At 41.2% G+C, this 16,446-nt stretch overlaps 1 protein-coding gene across 5 annotated transcripts in view; it reads right to left on the reverse strand.

Annotated features, from left to right (window-relative positions):
* Nucleotides 1–7,408: 7,408 nt before the first annotated feature.
* Nucleotides 7,409–16,446, reverse strand: part of PRR16 (proline rich 16) — a 151,355-nt gene continuing 142,317 nt past the window's right edge. For all 5 annotated transcript variants that reach the window (XM_083464630.1, XM_083464627.1, XM_083464628.1 and 2 more), the window contains exon 3: nucleotides 7,409–10,173. The gene's annotated coding sequence lies outside the window, so the exon portion shown is untranslated. The remainder of the gene's footprint in view (nucleotides 10,174–16,446) is intronic.

Below are 16,446 nucleotides of genomic sequence, written 5' to 3' on the forward strand. Positions count from 1 at the left end.
CCGGTTGGACTTTTGCACCCTGGCACCGCATATGCTGAAGACAGCCCTGTCCCCACCCCTACTTAGAAGTAGTACTTGAGTTTGCTTCTACAGTTGATCCAGTCTTGAAGACCAAGAACCCTTTTTCATTTTTCTCCCGAACTATTCAAAATGAATGATCAAGCAGTATGCCTCTGGATATTAATTGCTATGGATATGAATAATAATAATAATAATAATAATAATAATAATAATAATAATAATAGTAATAATAATATCTTTATTGTCATTGCCCCCTCTCGGGGACAACGAAATTACTTGGCTGCTCCATCCACCCAGGTAGGGCACTCCACACAAAATCAAATCAACTATAAAAACACTAATTAAAACAATACAGTATAAAACAGCAAGGAAGATTAGATGACTTTCAAAGTCCAGGCTTCCCATTCAGGGCCGAGATCGCTCTGGGGAAGAAGCTGTTCTTAAGACGGCTTGTTCTTGTCTTCATCGTCCTGTATCTCCGTCCCGACGGCAGGAGCTCGAAGAGACAGTGACCAGGATGCGATGGATCTTTTACTATGTCCAGTGCCTTCCTATGGCACCTTGTGGCATAAATCTGCTCTAAGGTGGAGAGTGGGCAGCCAACAATGCTCTCTGCTGCCTTAACAACTCTGCACAACCCCAACCTGTCCCGGGTAGTACAGCTTCCGTACCACACACATAAGCCATAAGTGAGCACGCTCTCAATGGCACAGTGATAGAAGGCAAGCAGCAGTTTCTGCAGAAGATGGTTCATCTCCTTGGCTTGGGGGTCAAAATAAGGATATCCTACCACACCCTCCAACATTTCTCTGATGAAAATAGGGACGTCCTAAGGAGAAGCTGGACATCCCAGGATCAACACCACCCCTTACGGCTCTGAATCATTCAGCAATGGCTCTAGGTACACTCCATTCTGAGACTAGCGCATGGACTTCTCATACACATTGCTGCAAGGAATATTGATGAAGACCAGGGAGGTTTACATGGCACCTTCATTATACACTTTTAGGCGCCAGGCAAAAATGTCTCTGGCTGATTGACATCCGATGCCTTTTAAAAATGTGTTGGAGAATGGGGGATTATTGGGTTCTTGTTTTATTTTCATTATGTATTTTGTGTTTATAATATAATACAGTGGTACTTTGTATCCATTCCGGAGGTCCGTTCTTAAACCAAAGCGTTTTTAAACCAAGACATGCTTTCCCATAGCAGCAGGGGACTCAATTTACAAATGGAACACACTCAACAGGAAGCGGAACATGTTCTGCTTCCAAGGCAAAGTTCACAAACCAAAACACCTACAGTGGTACCTCGGGTTACAAACATCTTGGGTTACAAACTTCGCTAACCTGGAAGTAGTACCTCGCGTTAAGAACTTTGCCCCAGGATGAGAACAGAAAATGTGCGCTGCCGACGCAGCAGCAGCAGGAGGTCCCATTAGCTAAAGTGGTACCTCAGGCTAAGAACGGTTTAAGGTTAAAAACGGACCTCCGGAACAAATTAAGTTCATAACCAGAGGTACCACTGTACTTCTGGGTTTGCAGCATTCTTAATCCAAGTTGTTCATAAACTAAGCTGTTCTTAAACCAAGGTACCACTGTATTATTATAATAATATAATATAATATAATATAATATAATATAATATAATATAATATAATATAATATAATATAATATAATATAATATAATATAATATAATATAATATAATATTATAATATTATAATATTATAATATTATAATATAATATAATATAATATAATATAATATAATATAATATAATATTACTACAAACTTGCAGTTGTTAATGTGAAGTCTATGCCATTCTTTCTAAAGTCTGCTTTTCACATCTACCAGATTAAATTTATGTTCCAAACCCTTAGAATGGGACCATTTTTCTGTCTTGCTCTGACACAGGAACATACTTAGTTGGAAGAATTGTGTATATGTTATTTCCTTTGTTAACTGCATTGCCTTCTTAATTTTCTTGTTATTTCCTGGATTTGGCATGGCATTAGTGTATATTTTTACTGTGTAAAACACTACACGTGATTAAAGATTAACTTCCATAGAATTCCTTTTGACTTACAGCCTTGAAAGCTGTAACAATAGTCACAAATCCCTTCAAAACATTGTCAGAAAGATTTCAGACTGATATTAATCTGATCCTGAATAAAATTGTTTAAACTTGCGTGTACAGTGTTTCCCCTGCCCTTAATCCAAGGTTTAGCTAACCCAATCTGAAATGGATTAAAATACTTTATTTTACTTATGGAAATCTTTGCAGAAGTAATTGTAGTTGACCCTGTTTGCACTGACCTGTCTTTAGAAAGCCATCTCTGATCTGATGGCAGATCAGAAATGGGATAAAGATACTTGGTCAGCAAAGAAAGCTTCAGTTGCTTCTACATTCTTAAAAAAATGGATTACTTGGTCTGACTATTGTTGGGCCTGAAGATCATGACCTTTATTGATGCATACATGCATACCATGATGTGAACTATTTGACCTATAATGAAATTTCATAACTAATATGTGAGTCACCAACATAGTGTCATCTAGTTGTTGTGAACAACAACTTCTATAAGCACCAACCAATGGGGAGGAATTATGGGAGTACAGTTGTACCTTGGCTCCTGAATGCCTTGTGAGTCGAAGGTTTTGGCTCCCGAACGCCGCAAAAGTGAGTGTTCCGGTTTGTGAACCTTATTTCGAACTCGAATGTCCGACGTGGCTTACAATTGGCTGCAGGAGCTTCCTGCAGCCAATCAGAAGCCACACCTTGGTTTCCGAATATTTTGGAAGTCAAACGGACTTCCGGAACGGATTCCATTTGACTTCTGAGGTACTACTGTAGTAGCATCAAGAAGGCACTACATTGATACTCCTGATATAAGAGCACAATGCTCCTTTTGTATACCGTATTTTTTGCTCTTTAAGACTCACTTTTCCTCTCCTAAAAAGTAAGGGGAAATGTCTGTGCGTCTTATGGAGGGAATGCAGGCTGTGCAGCTATCACAGAAGCCAGAAGAGCAAGAGGGATTGCTGCTTTCACTGAGCAGCGATCCCTCTTGCTGTTCTGGCTTCTGAGATTCAGAATATTTTTTTCTTGTTTTCCTCCTCCAAAAACTAGGTGCCTCTTGTGGTCTGGTGCGTCTTATAGAGCGACAAATATGGTATATACTGTTCTTTCTATCTGAAACTGAAAGCAGCTTAGCACCAATGAAATCCTTAGTACAATTAATGCCATTAATCCTAATTTCATGATACTGTACGGTATTTTGGTTCATCTGTCACTTTGGCGAAAGAAGTAAGAAGTGTGTCCTATTTGAACACTACGATTACCGTGCATGACAAATCCTTCAGCACACAGAAAAATGGAATGTACCCTATTAAGAAAATTCCATAGGAGCGACCATTTAGCATACTTGAAAAATAGCTAATTTGGTGTCATCCAGATATAGAGCGCTTCCAAAATATTTCCAAATCATCATATGCCACGAAAGCACTCATAATTACATTAGCACTTCTGTAGCAACCATAGAGGCCCTTGCTCTTCTGTTCTCAGGTTGCCAGAATATGTGATATAAACCAGAATGAACTGGGGGTACTGGTCCCTCTAGGCAATGTTCTTTTACTATAGTTTCATAACTGTAAACATGATAATTTTTTTCTGCTAATGTCAACACTCCAGGCCATTTTCAAGTGAATGCCTTTACTTCTTCTTTTTTAAAAATATGTACTCTACACCAGTGTTTCTCAACCTTTTTCTGACTGTGGCCCCCCTGTCCTACGGGCAGAAAGGTAGCCATTTAAATGTTTTGTTGATAAATGGAACATATTTTATTTATAATTTTTTGCAATTTATACAAAATGCAATCGCACAAAAACTTATACATTAAGTATTTCTCGATCAATGTGATTCTTGTGCTTGATGACCTGAAACAAGCTTATATATATATATATACAGTGGTACCTCGCAAGACGAATGCCTCGCAAGACAAAAACGCGCAAGACGAAAGAGTTTTCCGTTTTTTTAGTCGTTCCGCAAGACGAATCTCCCTATGGGCTTGCTTCGCAAGACGAAACGTCTTGCGAGTTCTTGCGAGTTTGTTTCCTTTTTCTGAAAGCCGCTAAGCCGTTAATAGCTGCTAAGCCGTTAATAGCCGCTAAGCCGCTAATAGCCGCTAAGCCGCTAATAGCCGTGCTTCGCAAGACGAAAAAACCGCAAGACGAAGAGACTCGTGGAACGGATTCATTTCGTCTTGCGAGGCACCACTGTATATATATCCGGTTCTTTTGCCGTGAGGGATAACCGAAGAGCACCTCTGTCCATTATGTTAAGGCGATTCCGCGTTAGGCTGAGTAAATAATTCACACGACTGAATCCTGATTCTATGAAATATGAAGTAGGAAATGCCATGAAAAATAATGTTGCTTTATCCCAAAGCTGTGGAAACTTTTTAGATATTGTACTCTTTATCCAAAAATGGTCTGCAGCATTCTCTTACCTGTTTTCTTTTCTTTTCTCAGCCCCTTCTGTTTTCTTCACTTCTCACTTCCTTCTGTGCCCCCCCCGTCTCGTGCTGTGGCCTCCCATTTACACAGTTTTCACCTATGGCCCCTGTAATAGGTATGGGTTACTCGTGCGTAAACTGGTGCCTTTCTCGGTTAATTTGCCTTGTTAAACCTTTCTGACTGCACAGTCCCTTCTCATCGTGGCTGCCTCAGTCACTGGCAGAATCCGTCAGTGGGCGTTTCTTGAACCTCTTCCAACATAAAAGTTGTTTGACACCCAGTCTCCTCCTCCTCCTCTCACTGCGCGGGAGTCTTCTGCGCAGGGAAGGCGTGGGCAGCGGAGGACCTGGGCTCTCCTCAAAGATGTCCAGTGAAGAGTCCTGGAGCCCTCTCTCCGATTCCCCCATCTGCCCCCCTTTCTCCCTGGTGTTGCGCTGATTAGCTTCCCCCTCTACTGAGCTGTTTCTCCCCCTGCTGCTGGGTCCTTTGCCAGCATCATCTGGGAGCCTCCCCTTCGCCTCTCGCTCCGATGTCAGTTCCCTGACAGCCCCCATAGAATATCCTGGAGGCCCTCGGGGGCCATATAGATCCTGGTTGGGAAACGCTGGTCTACATCCTTAGGGGCTTAATCCAGCCAAAACAAAGAATTCTAAGTTTGATTTGTTTCAATAAATAGCTAACAAAATTCCTTACTTATCAGCAGCCCACACATCTTTTAGTCATAATTTTAAGTGTGTACCTAAAAATGCACTACATGAACTCAGCAAATACAAATTTTGTGTATCACACAAATGCACTCATCAGTGAGTTGTGATTGGTTGCAGGTCCCAGTTGTTTATATGGTTGATAAACCAGGATTTAATTCTGCTTAATATGTGAAATTTGCACAAATTACATTAGAGATCACAGTGCATTTTAAGGGTCTTTAAAAATTAAATAATCTGGTATAGGCTTAAATTTACGTAGCAAAATATTCCTGCGTTAAGCTGCTTTCCCAAGGGGAAATCTGAAAACCCATAGCATATTAACCTAAATGAATGTAATTAACTGCATTACCGGTATCCTATTAATAGTTTTTATTCCAAAGTCTTATAGACCTGCTTGCATCATTATGCTCAGAACTCAGGTTTAATTTAGTGTTAGAGCTGAATATGCTTGATTGGAACAATTTTCAAGTCACACAAATCTCAGTGAAATGTGCAGATGTCAAAAAACAAAGAGGCTTCAATGAATTTACTTACTGCGAGCAGATATTGGTCATAAAGGCTCATGTTGATCTTCTCTTAAAGAATATATATAATTCTAAGTATTTTGAAGCATAGCAAGAATGAAGAAATGTAAATAGCAGGAAGATATTGCTGTGATTCAAATTCAAATGTCTTTCTAAAGTTGCTTGCATTTAATTTCAAATTAGAATTGAACATGCTTCCAAAAACCATTAGGCCAGTATTCTGGTTTAATCTAGAGCAGTGCATTGATTCTGTGTAGTCTTCTCAACATATTTTGAAGTTCGAGTTTAAGTCTAGATGCCTTGGGGTGGATAGGTGATCCGCTTGATAGCAATTTCCCCTCTACTTCTACGCAGTTATATTATAAAGTGAATGTGGATACTTGATACAATTTCCTATACAAGCGGTGGGGAATCTGTGGTCCCACTAGACGTTGTGGTCTCATTATTGCTCTCTCGACCACCTCTTTAAGAATCACTTCCTCTTTTGCATCCTGTGGAAGAGAGAGGGCTATGCAATGTTGCAAACTCCACTCATTTTGGTTTTGCCCCACCTACTATTAGCATGTGCAGGTACAAACGTGGTCTTCTCAATTGCTCCCCTGCAATTTTGGAGAGCCCTCTCCTCCAGGGGGACATTATAGATTCCAGCTATGGGTATCTTAACTGTAAGAGTTCATTGAATTGCGGCCAATGTGATGGAAACATCACTTGGACAAACTAGCATGCAAAAAATTCACCCAAATAATGGAAATGAGCTAGATCCAATTTTTTTGTTAAAATCAAGACCAGGTTAAGCGCTAGCAGCTAGTTGACCATCTTGGCTAAAAACAACCACCACCTAGTTTTTCTTCCATGTAAACGACTTGAAGTGAGTTTAAAATACAGGATTTGTGCTCAGTTGAACTTCTCCATTCTGCTACAGCGATTTTTACAGGGATGGTCAACTAACAGCTAGCAGGCAGTATTTAGTCCAACTTGATTTATTTGCACCACAGCCCGCATTTTCTGTGGCATGTTGAGCAAGCAAAGGCACTCCTCTCATCTGAAAATGAGAGGTTACCCTGGTAAGGAAATAGCCTCTGGGACTAGCTCTTATTTCCAATGGATCACGCTGAAGGGGACGAGTGATCAGCTGTGGTTGCGGAACTATGAACTGGTGTCTGAAGTCAATGTTAAGACTAGATGGTGGTGAATAAACGCTAATTGAGATAGGAGTTGGTATTCTTCTTTTTGGATAGGTTTGGATTCAATCAGCAATGCTGATGGCATGTGGTACAGTGTATCCCAAACTGCCACTTCAGACCATAGATTACCTGAATGCTTCACTTGTTTTATATAAAAATAATAATCCTCCCTGAATGTTGACATGTTGAGAAAAAAGATTTTATTTTAACACGTATTCTGATGTGCAAACTTTCAATGGGCTGGGATTTTAACACCCCCACCCCCCGGAGAAGCATCGAAATATGTACACCTTGAATCCAAGATGGCCTGTACCACATCATATTTCTGCATTCCTCACATCCTTCTTGCAGGCGAACTGGCGAAGTAAGAGATTGGTATCTCAAAAGACTCTCTCGGTGCCTCCTTTTTTCTGTTGGTGAGTGCGTAAAATTATACACAGTATAGAGAACTCAGGAAAAAGGAAAATATATAATTTTATTCAAAACAACTTGAGCATCAAAGGAATCTATGAACTGATAATAACAAAATACTGCACTGGATGGATACAGCGACTCTTTCTGTTTGCAGATTATGGATGAGATTATCAAGCAATTTCTCACTTTTTGATCCCCCAATTCAGCAACGGCATCTTTAACAGAACCATATTGTAACAGTTTGGAAATAAATAAATTTATGCAAGGCAATGCAAAAGTCATGTGATATAATGTGTCGTGTGTAATTTAAGAATCAAGCCTCCTTACAAATTGTTTTAGCTTCCAGAATCTAAAGCAGGGATGAGCAACGTATGGTCAGTCATATAGTTGCATAAAAAGCCCCATATTATATTTTTGCAACTTGTGGTCAGTTGTTAGAATCCTGAGATTCTCAGATTGCATGTAAAAAAAACCAAGTAAGGTTTTAGCCCTCATTGTGGTGAAGAGAAGATCATGATGGCAACAAATATTAAAGGCTCAAAATATGTGTATTTTAAGGAATAAAATACTTGTGGGAAGAATCGCTAATCTTTGTATCCAAATTAAGTTCTAAGAAATTTGGTCTTAAGAACTGGCATTTGAACTTCATGTGTATGTATATCAAATGAAGGGCAACATAGATAAGAATGAATTGACCTCTCTTTGACTTTCTAGATTGCACTGACAACATTCAGGAGTGACACGTAAGAGAAGAAAGAGTATCACTTGTGAAAGTGTTCCATCAGGTTGAATTAAGCTTTTTTCGCAACAACTTCCGAGCAACTGCAATCAATGTAACATGACCAGTATGGATTGGCATTGATTCTATTTCTGAAAATGATATGCGGATAATGGAACTGTGTTGCAGCTCCTGATTGTTCCAGCAAACATTCTGGGCACTGGGAAATTGATGGGTAGGTTAGGGCATGCTGGCAATTCTGATCAACCAACCAGACAGCATGCAGTTACAGGGCTTAGGAGGATACTTCACAGCTGATCCTTCACATCCCATTCCAGCTCCATCCTAGTCCACGCAGTGTGGCTTGTACTAAGGGCAGATTAGATGCCCTGCTATAATGCTTTGGAGGGTGTCTCCCACTGCCCTGCTGTACAGGTGCAAATCTAGGACAAACATGGAGCAGAGGCACTATGTAAGGGGCTGGGCATTCCTGCTGACTGCATTATGTATGACCCCCAATAGTCCTTTCGTACATGCAGAGGCCACAAACTGGATCATATTCTGCACTGTGTACAAGCAAGCTCACCGTTGCCAAAGACGCTGTCCACTCCTGAATCAAAATTATCTGCTATAACTTTCAAGCAAACTACATTAACTAAGTACTTCCTTGGGAATATTAAAAATAACCTATGTGTTGAGATTAAAAATTAAAATACAGCCTTTCTGGATATCCATACATATTTTCCAGTAGAAATATACTTTATAATTCTACAAACAACATTTTATATTAAAGCTTTCAGTCTGCAAATCATTATGATTTAACATGGCAAAACAAGTGTTTTGGTTCTTGTCTTTAAAACTCCCTTTTTGGTGAAGGAGATTGGAAGGGGCACAACATGGACAAATAATGGGAATCAGCAAAAATAAGTGATTGCAAATGATACAAACACCACATTTATTTAGAAAAATAAACTGAAAATGCCTGTTTAGCTGGTACATTTTCCATGAAGGACAGATAATTGGCTATAAAAATGTTATGTGTCAAATACGTAGTAGAAATGTTTTTTTCTCTTTCATTTATCCTATTAACTCGGAGGGTACCGTCAATGTGAGCAGTATAGGTCAATTTCTTTGCTGTTACAATGATACAAAAATGTATTAAAAATTAGATCTGTTCTAAAATCCATGTTAGCCTGTTGATGCTTTTTCTATTATTATTTTTTATATCTCAGGCTTGAGGAGCAACAATTTGCCTTGTGAGAAAGATTCCAAATGTGACGGGATAGAAGGGCATTAACTTTTCTTCACTTTTGATGATGGGCTTTTAATCTCCTGTAGAAGCCCCTCAAGGTACACCTTCCTGCGGGCAGAAATTTCATGAGGCCATCTGTGCAAATGATGGCCTACACATCATTCCCCTGAATGGAAGTGACAGTGCAAATATTAGAAGTGCATTGAGATGCGATCTGTAACAACTGAATTATTTTGGCAGAGGACAGGAAACAACATCTTTCCAAGCATCTTCGAAGCATTCGTCCTTTCTTCATCTATGGCTTTGAATTTGCACAAGGGACAACAACGGCCTTCTCTTTCCACCCACGATGACAAATCTTTCATTGGGACTAAATGCACTGATTGCTCTTGAGTCGTTTAAGTGCTTCATCCTTTCATTCAGCTACATATATTTAAATCTTAAAAAACTGGACACTTGCTGGACCATGTGATTACGAACTGGCTGTTCTCAATTTCTTTGCATCGAAATCCATTCGGAGCAGGATCTGGAGATGGCTGTTTCTTTGATGGGGTGAGATCGTTACTCCTTTTTCTTCCTGTGCCAAGAGTGAATGGTACTTAAGGCTGTGGCTTTTGTTAGGGCTCAGCTCATAGCTGCTGGATATGAGTCCGGTGATTTAATGCAGATTACTCCAGTGATCAGTTGTGCTCTGGCTCAAGGGCTCCCGTGCTCTAAGAAGGCTCCCTGTTGTTACGATTAAATATGGCCTGAAAGAAGTTGCTGTGTCGAAACTGTCATGGGAGAAATTGATTAACATGCCTCCAAAGGTTGACATTCCTTCTAGCCCGAAGGAGCTGCAAGGGAACAAAGAAACAAAAGAGTGGCAGGTTACAAAACACATATTATATGTATATGCACACATATAGCCAGTTAAAATACCATCCCTTCTTGGTGCTCATGCAGCTCTGAATGCTCAAACTTGTGAATCTGTTGATCCAACCATCTACTTGGCAGTTGCCAGTGTTCTGCCCCACTAAAAAGGTGCCAGCTTTGTCTCAATGCCTCCTGTTGAGTTCTATGGGCCAAAACAAAAGAGCTGGAATCCTGGAGATCAAACCTGTTTCTGACTCCAGATCCCGAAAAATGTTTCTACCCCAATAATGTCCCTCAGAGCATACCTTTCTCTTCTCTGAAGCACGCTGAACAGCTGATCTTTATTGTGGACAAAGTAACATGGAAACTTGATTTCAATGGGATTAAGATGCATACTAAACCAATGATTCCCCCCCCCCAGCAGTAAAAAAATGTATGAAATAAATAAACACTGCTAGACTCAGAGGTGCCAACTTGAATAAAATATTTGGGGGCAGGTAAGCCTCGCCCCCCATTATCAATCACATGATGTGGCACATACACACTATTTGAATGGTGATGCCCATCTACTGTGGAGAGGCCAGCCCCCTCAAATCTTTTATGGGGAAGTCAAGGGACCTCAGCCCCTAGGAGATGGCTCCTATGGCTAGAATCTTGGCTTTATCAGTAAAATACCATTCCAGCGAAATCATGAGTCACATCTGTTTGTTTCAGGCAAAAATCAGGTGGTATTTTAGAAATGTACAGTGCAATTCTATGAATGGCTGTTCAAAAGGTAAGTCCCACTGAATTCCATGAAACCTACTTCCAGGTAATCGGGGACAGGATTTCAACCCGACGGGGTTTTCCACATATTAAATTTATTTATACGTGGGTTGTCAGACGTTACACGAGTCAGTCAGCAAACATGACTAGCGCTTGCCTAAAGAGAGCATTCATGGCCGGAGTGCACAGCTTCACACTATACATGCTTGTATTAAAGTTGCACAACTTGAGAATTTATAAAGCAGGTACCCGCAAGACCGTTCTCATTTCCACTTCACACTTGGGGTGATCTGACATGCCATCTCAAATCCAGTCTCTACCAAGAGCTCAGTGGCTAATCACTTATTCATCACAGACTTATCATTGACTTACCAGTAGCAGCTTTTCAGCCAAGGCCTGATGCCATGCCCCATACTTCAGACCAAATTTTAATTAAACGCAGCTGTGAATACAGCTACAGTACCTGCTACTGCTTCAGTACCCTGTCCAGGCCCTGAAAGAATCCTTACATATAAAATTAATCCTTAGGCCTTTTATTTTTAAGGAGAGTCATTGGAAAGTCAAGCCCCATTTCAAAGGAAGTTGTACTTCAAACAGAAGCCTTGGTACACTGTTAAATATAAATATTTCAAAAAATCCTTCTATTAAATAATCCATTGGAGTAGCCCATTCTTTTTCTCAGCCTCTTTCTATGATAATGCTCTGCACACACCACGAGGAAAGCTATGGTCTGCTGAATCAGGACTAGCTTCAAAAACCGTGTGATCACCTGTAGTACACGTGGGTTCCCCATTTTACAGTCACAACCAGCTGGACAGCTGAGATAAACTCCTTCCAAGATCTTCCCAACCCTGAATATGGCATGTCCAATTTCAACATGTTTTTTTAAAATTGTGCACAGGAAGATTTTTAGTGAGCATAGAGAGAGACGACCAGTGCCTTCATGTCCTGCTTGTCATGCATACATACATACAGTGGTACCTCGGGTTACATACGCTTCAGGTTACATACGCTTCAGGTTACAGACTCCCCTAACCCAGAAATGGTGCTTCAGGTTAAGAACTTTGCTTCAGGATGAGAACAGAAATCGTGCTCCGGTGGCGCGGCAGCAGCAGGAGGCCCCATTAGCTAAAGTGGTGCTTCAGGTTAAGAACAGTTTCAGGTTAAGAGCGGACCTCCGGAACGAATTAAGTATTTAACCCGAGGTACCACTGTATATCATTTTATTTGTATATTGCCTTTCCACAGTTAAAACCATGATCAAGGCAGCTTACCAAAAAAAGGCATTAATTCAAAACATAACAAAAGTAGTCATGAACAATAATAAAACATCAAAAAGTATGCAATCAAATTTTTAAAAATTACACCTAAATCACAGAGCTGGAAGGAATCCCAGGGTCATCTTCTTAGTGCAACCCTCTGCAATGCAGGAAACTCAGCTAAAGCATCCATGATAGATGGCCACCCAACCTCTGCTTAAAAACCTCCAAGGAAGGAGAGTCCACAACCTTCTGATACTAAAAATGAATACTGATCACAGCAACAGCCCACCCTGAACAAAATCGCCTGACCAATACCCCAGCCCAAGAGTGTTCAGGAGCTTCAGCTTTTGTAGCAGGAGTCAATCAGGGTCCCACTATCCCAGGCCAGGTGGGAAAAGGCCAGCAAGGCAGGGAGCAGGTCTTCCATGACTCACAGCCAATATGTCAGCTTCCCACAGACATCAGGTTGGAAACTGTGGGAAACAGGGTGCTGAGCGAGATGACGGTGTCTGAGTGTGTGATGGGGCAGACTTATGGAGCCACCTTCCCAACACCTGTGCTGTGGCTGCTTACCTGAAAAGGGTTGAGATGGGATGAGCTTGTGGGCACACAGTTGCACCAACGTGTAATGGCAGGCTTCATACTCTGGCACCAGGGGGTGGAGAACAGGCTGGTGTGCGTCCCGGGGGCATTTTGCACGTCCCAGGGGTGTGCCGTGCATCCCGGGGCGTGGCGCACCACCTGTGGGCGCGTGGTGCCCAGCGGGATTGCACTGCCAGGGGTGGTGCACTCCCCCGCCCCCCTCTTCCTCCGCCAGTGCCAACATGCAGCTCCAACCTTGGCACTGTCTGGCACCAACCCCGTCAAACAAGCAGCAAACAAACTGCCCTGCCTACTGTTAAATCGGTCTTTTATCTGGCACTTCTATCGTACACTATTGATGAATCTAGCTAGTAGCAGCTTTTGAAGGACTTAAGAGACAGGCCTTGACCAGTTGTGCTACCTGCTATCCGTAAAATAGAAATGTCAGGGATTAATAAACCTTGCACTTATATGTTTTCTACCACTGAATTTTGTGCCAACAAACAGAGACTATCAAAGAATTAAACTCGAGAGCAGGGATTCACGTACATCTGTGATGGCTGGGAGAAACGAAACAAACACGCACATGCCACAGCACTGACAACCTGCCGACCTGGGTGCATTCTAGGCTGACGTGAAAGATGCTGAGTTTACAAGTTTTGAAAGGCTGCGGAAACTTGCAACTGTCTGGGACCAGAAAGTAAATGTGTGTTCTTTACAGCTCACTTATTATCATCAATAATGAATATTCTGTAATTGGATCTTAGTTAAAAATTCTGTTGATGCAAGGAGCCAAGAGAGAATCCATAGCACTTCCCTGAAGCTATTTTGGTTCTTTGTCTCGAACAGGGGTGTTACATAGCAACATTTCCCCCTTCAATAAAACAGGGACTAGGATTCTCAACTCAAGACAAATTTTCAGAACGATGCATACAGTAATTGGTGAAGTTTCCCGCCACAAACTCGTGATTAAATTGACATAATAGGAATACATGCGGGCATTAATTATTGCAGCATCATCCAATTCCGCAAGGAACTTTTGAACAGATGGATGTAGTTTTAAACATACATTAAAAAATAATGATATGACACTGCAATTATGTTGGTATGTAGCCCTGCTGAAGAAAGTTTGAGAACTCTTTTGGAGCTTTACAACTTACTTTCTTTGTTTTTTCCTTTTAAGGAAGGATTGTGATTTTTTTTTCCTCCCGATCAGAATTAGATGACATTTTCAGGGTGCATCCTGCTAAATTTCAGAAGTGGTGCAGTAATATCTCCATGACAGTTTTGGGATGGGTAAAAAAGAATCACTCAAACTTTCCTAGTGTTTTGTGGTCAATAGTAGTCATAAGAGAGATGCCATTGGGTAAAAAAACCCGATGAACTATGGACAACTAGGTCTGTGGGGTTTTTTCTGCCTCACACATTTAAAATTGATTTGGCAGCAACAAGAACTAAAACTAATTTGCTTTCCGCTTAACGGCATCCCCTCTGAATAGAAGGTTGATCCAAGAGTCACAACAGTGCTCTTTGTAGTATTTCAGATTTAAGCAAATTCCAATCCTCTTAAGTATAGAAAATAACATTTTGTTCTCTTTTAAATAAACCAACTTGCCTCTATCAGTTCTGCCTTATCCTTGTACGACTGAACACATGTGAATGTGTGAATTCATAAACAGGCTGGAACCAACATGTTGCCCCAAGATATCCTCTACTATGAAGCCTGCAGTATCGTGGCACTGTATGACTGACCATTTATTGAATTTCTATCCCACCTTCCCTCCCAAAGGACTCCAGGGTTTCAAACAGACCAAAGAACCTTAGTATAATCCTTCCATATTGTAAGTGCAAAAACTGGGTGTGCAGTTAAGAATTGGGCTGCCACATAAGAACACACAGCTCTGACTGCTATTTTCCCATTCCCAGAGTGTTCAGAAGTGAAATGAAATCAGAACTGTACTGAAAAGAACGAACAAGTCATCTTGCTCTCGTATCAAATGTGAATTGCAAAATGTATTTCTTCAGGCCCCACTAAGGCAGATGGGCAAGTTTTGTAGCACAAATTTGAGTGCTGGGAGAGTAGCCACTAGTATCAAAGGCTATTAAATATACTATACCAAAGCCTGGAAAGAAGGTCATTTTGCATAATCCAAGAACACCGATAATTTTGCAACCTAGAATTTGTACAGCCGACAGGCATCATTATACTAAACTGGATCTATGCATAGCTTGTTTCAAAGAAACTCAAGAGTTTTATAATCCCACAACAACCCATAATTGATGGTTAGGCTGGGAGGGAGTGACTTGACAAGGTCCTCTAACAGTGCAATCCTATATATGTCTAAACAGACATCCAGATCAGCAGGTACAGGGTTGTAGCCTATGAAATCTTCAAAGCTCAGTGTAGATATGAACCAGAAGTCAAAATTACATATATCCTAAGTCAAATGCTTTGAATTGCAGCTGGACAGGGAAAGGCAATTGACAATTTCGTCTTCTATATTCATCTACCCAGAGCAACACTTCAGTGAAGACAAATGGTAGGTGGAAGCCCATAAATGTTGTTTACCTCAGAGCCCAACATTTATCTCATTCTCCCCAATTTCTGCCAATTCTTTTCTCTCGTCTCCAAGAAGAATACACATCATTTAAGCACTAAGCAAGATAGAAACTGCTCTAGCAACATGCAGCAGTGCAAGGAGAGAAGATTGCTTTTGCAAAGTTTTAGTTTCCAACAAAAGCTATATTGTTAGACTTCCTTTTTAAAATGTGCTGTTAGAAAGTTGTCCAGACTGTTTGAAACCCTTCTGAGTGGAGCCTACCTTCCAGATGATAAGGAAATCTGCCTTTGTTGAACCTAAGCCTTTCAGGGATTCAGTGCAAACAAATGCAGGATTACTTAAGTGGGTTAACCCCATCCCAATTTTGGTTAGTGCTCACTAGATCTAGTGGGATTACTGGGAGGTCATGGGAATGGGGCCAATGAGGAAATGGATGTGTGGCCTGGTTCCAGTTTTCTCTCTATCCTCCTCCCTTGCAAAGATATATGAATATATAAGCATGGCAGTTTTACAAAATAGTACTTAGCTAAACTAGATTGCGTCTTACTTTGCTTCAGGAGTCCCCACTTTCACGGCTGCTTATCTGATAGGAAAAATGTTGTGTGGCCTCTACCTCTTCTGTTTCTATTCCTACCCTCCACTCTTGCAAAGAAATAGTGATCGCTTAACTGTTGCAGTGGGGACGCGGGTGGCGCTGTGGGTTAAACCACTAAGCCTAGGACTTGCCGATCAGAAGGTCGGTGGTTCGAATCCCCACGATGGGGTGAGCTTCCATTGCTTGGTCCCTGCTCCTGCCAACCTAGCAGTTCAAAAGCACATCAAAGTGCAATTAAATAAATAGGTACCGCTCCGGCGGGAAGGTAAACGGCGTTCCCGTGCGCTGCTCTGGTTTGCCAGAAGTGGCTTAGTCATGCTGGCCACATGACCCGGAAGCTGTACGCTGGCTCCCTCGGCCAGTAAAGCAAGATGAGCACCACAACCCCAGTGTCGGCTACGACTGGACCTCATGGTCAGGAGTCCCTTTACCTTTACCTTTAACTGTTGCAGTGGTAGTTAGTGCCTAAGTAAGCTATAAATTCCTACG

The sequence above is a fragment of the Podarcis liolepis genome (assembly GCF_965112155.1).
Source record: "Podarcis liolepis genome assembly, chromosome: 11".
Lineage (NCBI taxonomy): Eukaryota > Metazoa > Chordata > Lepidosauria > Squamata > Lacertidae > Podarcis > Podarcis liolepis.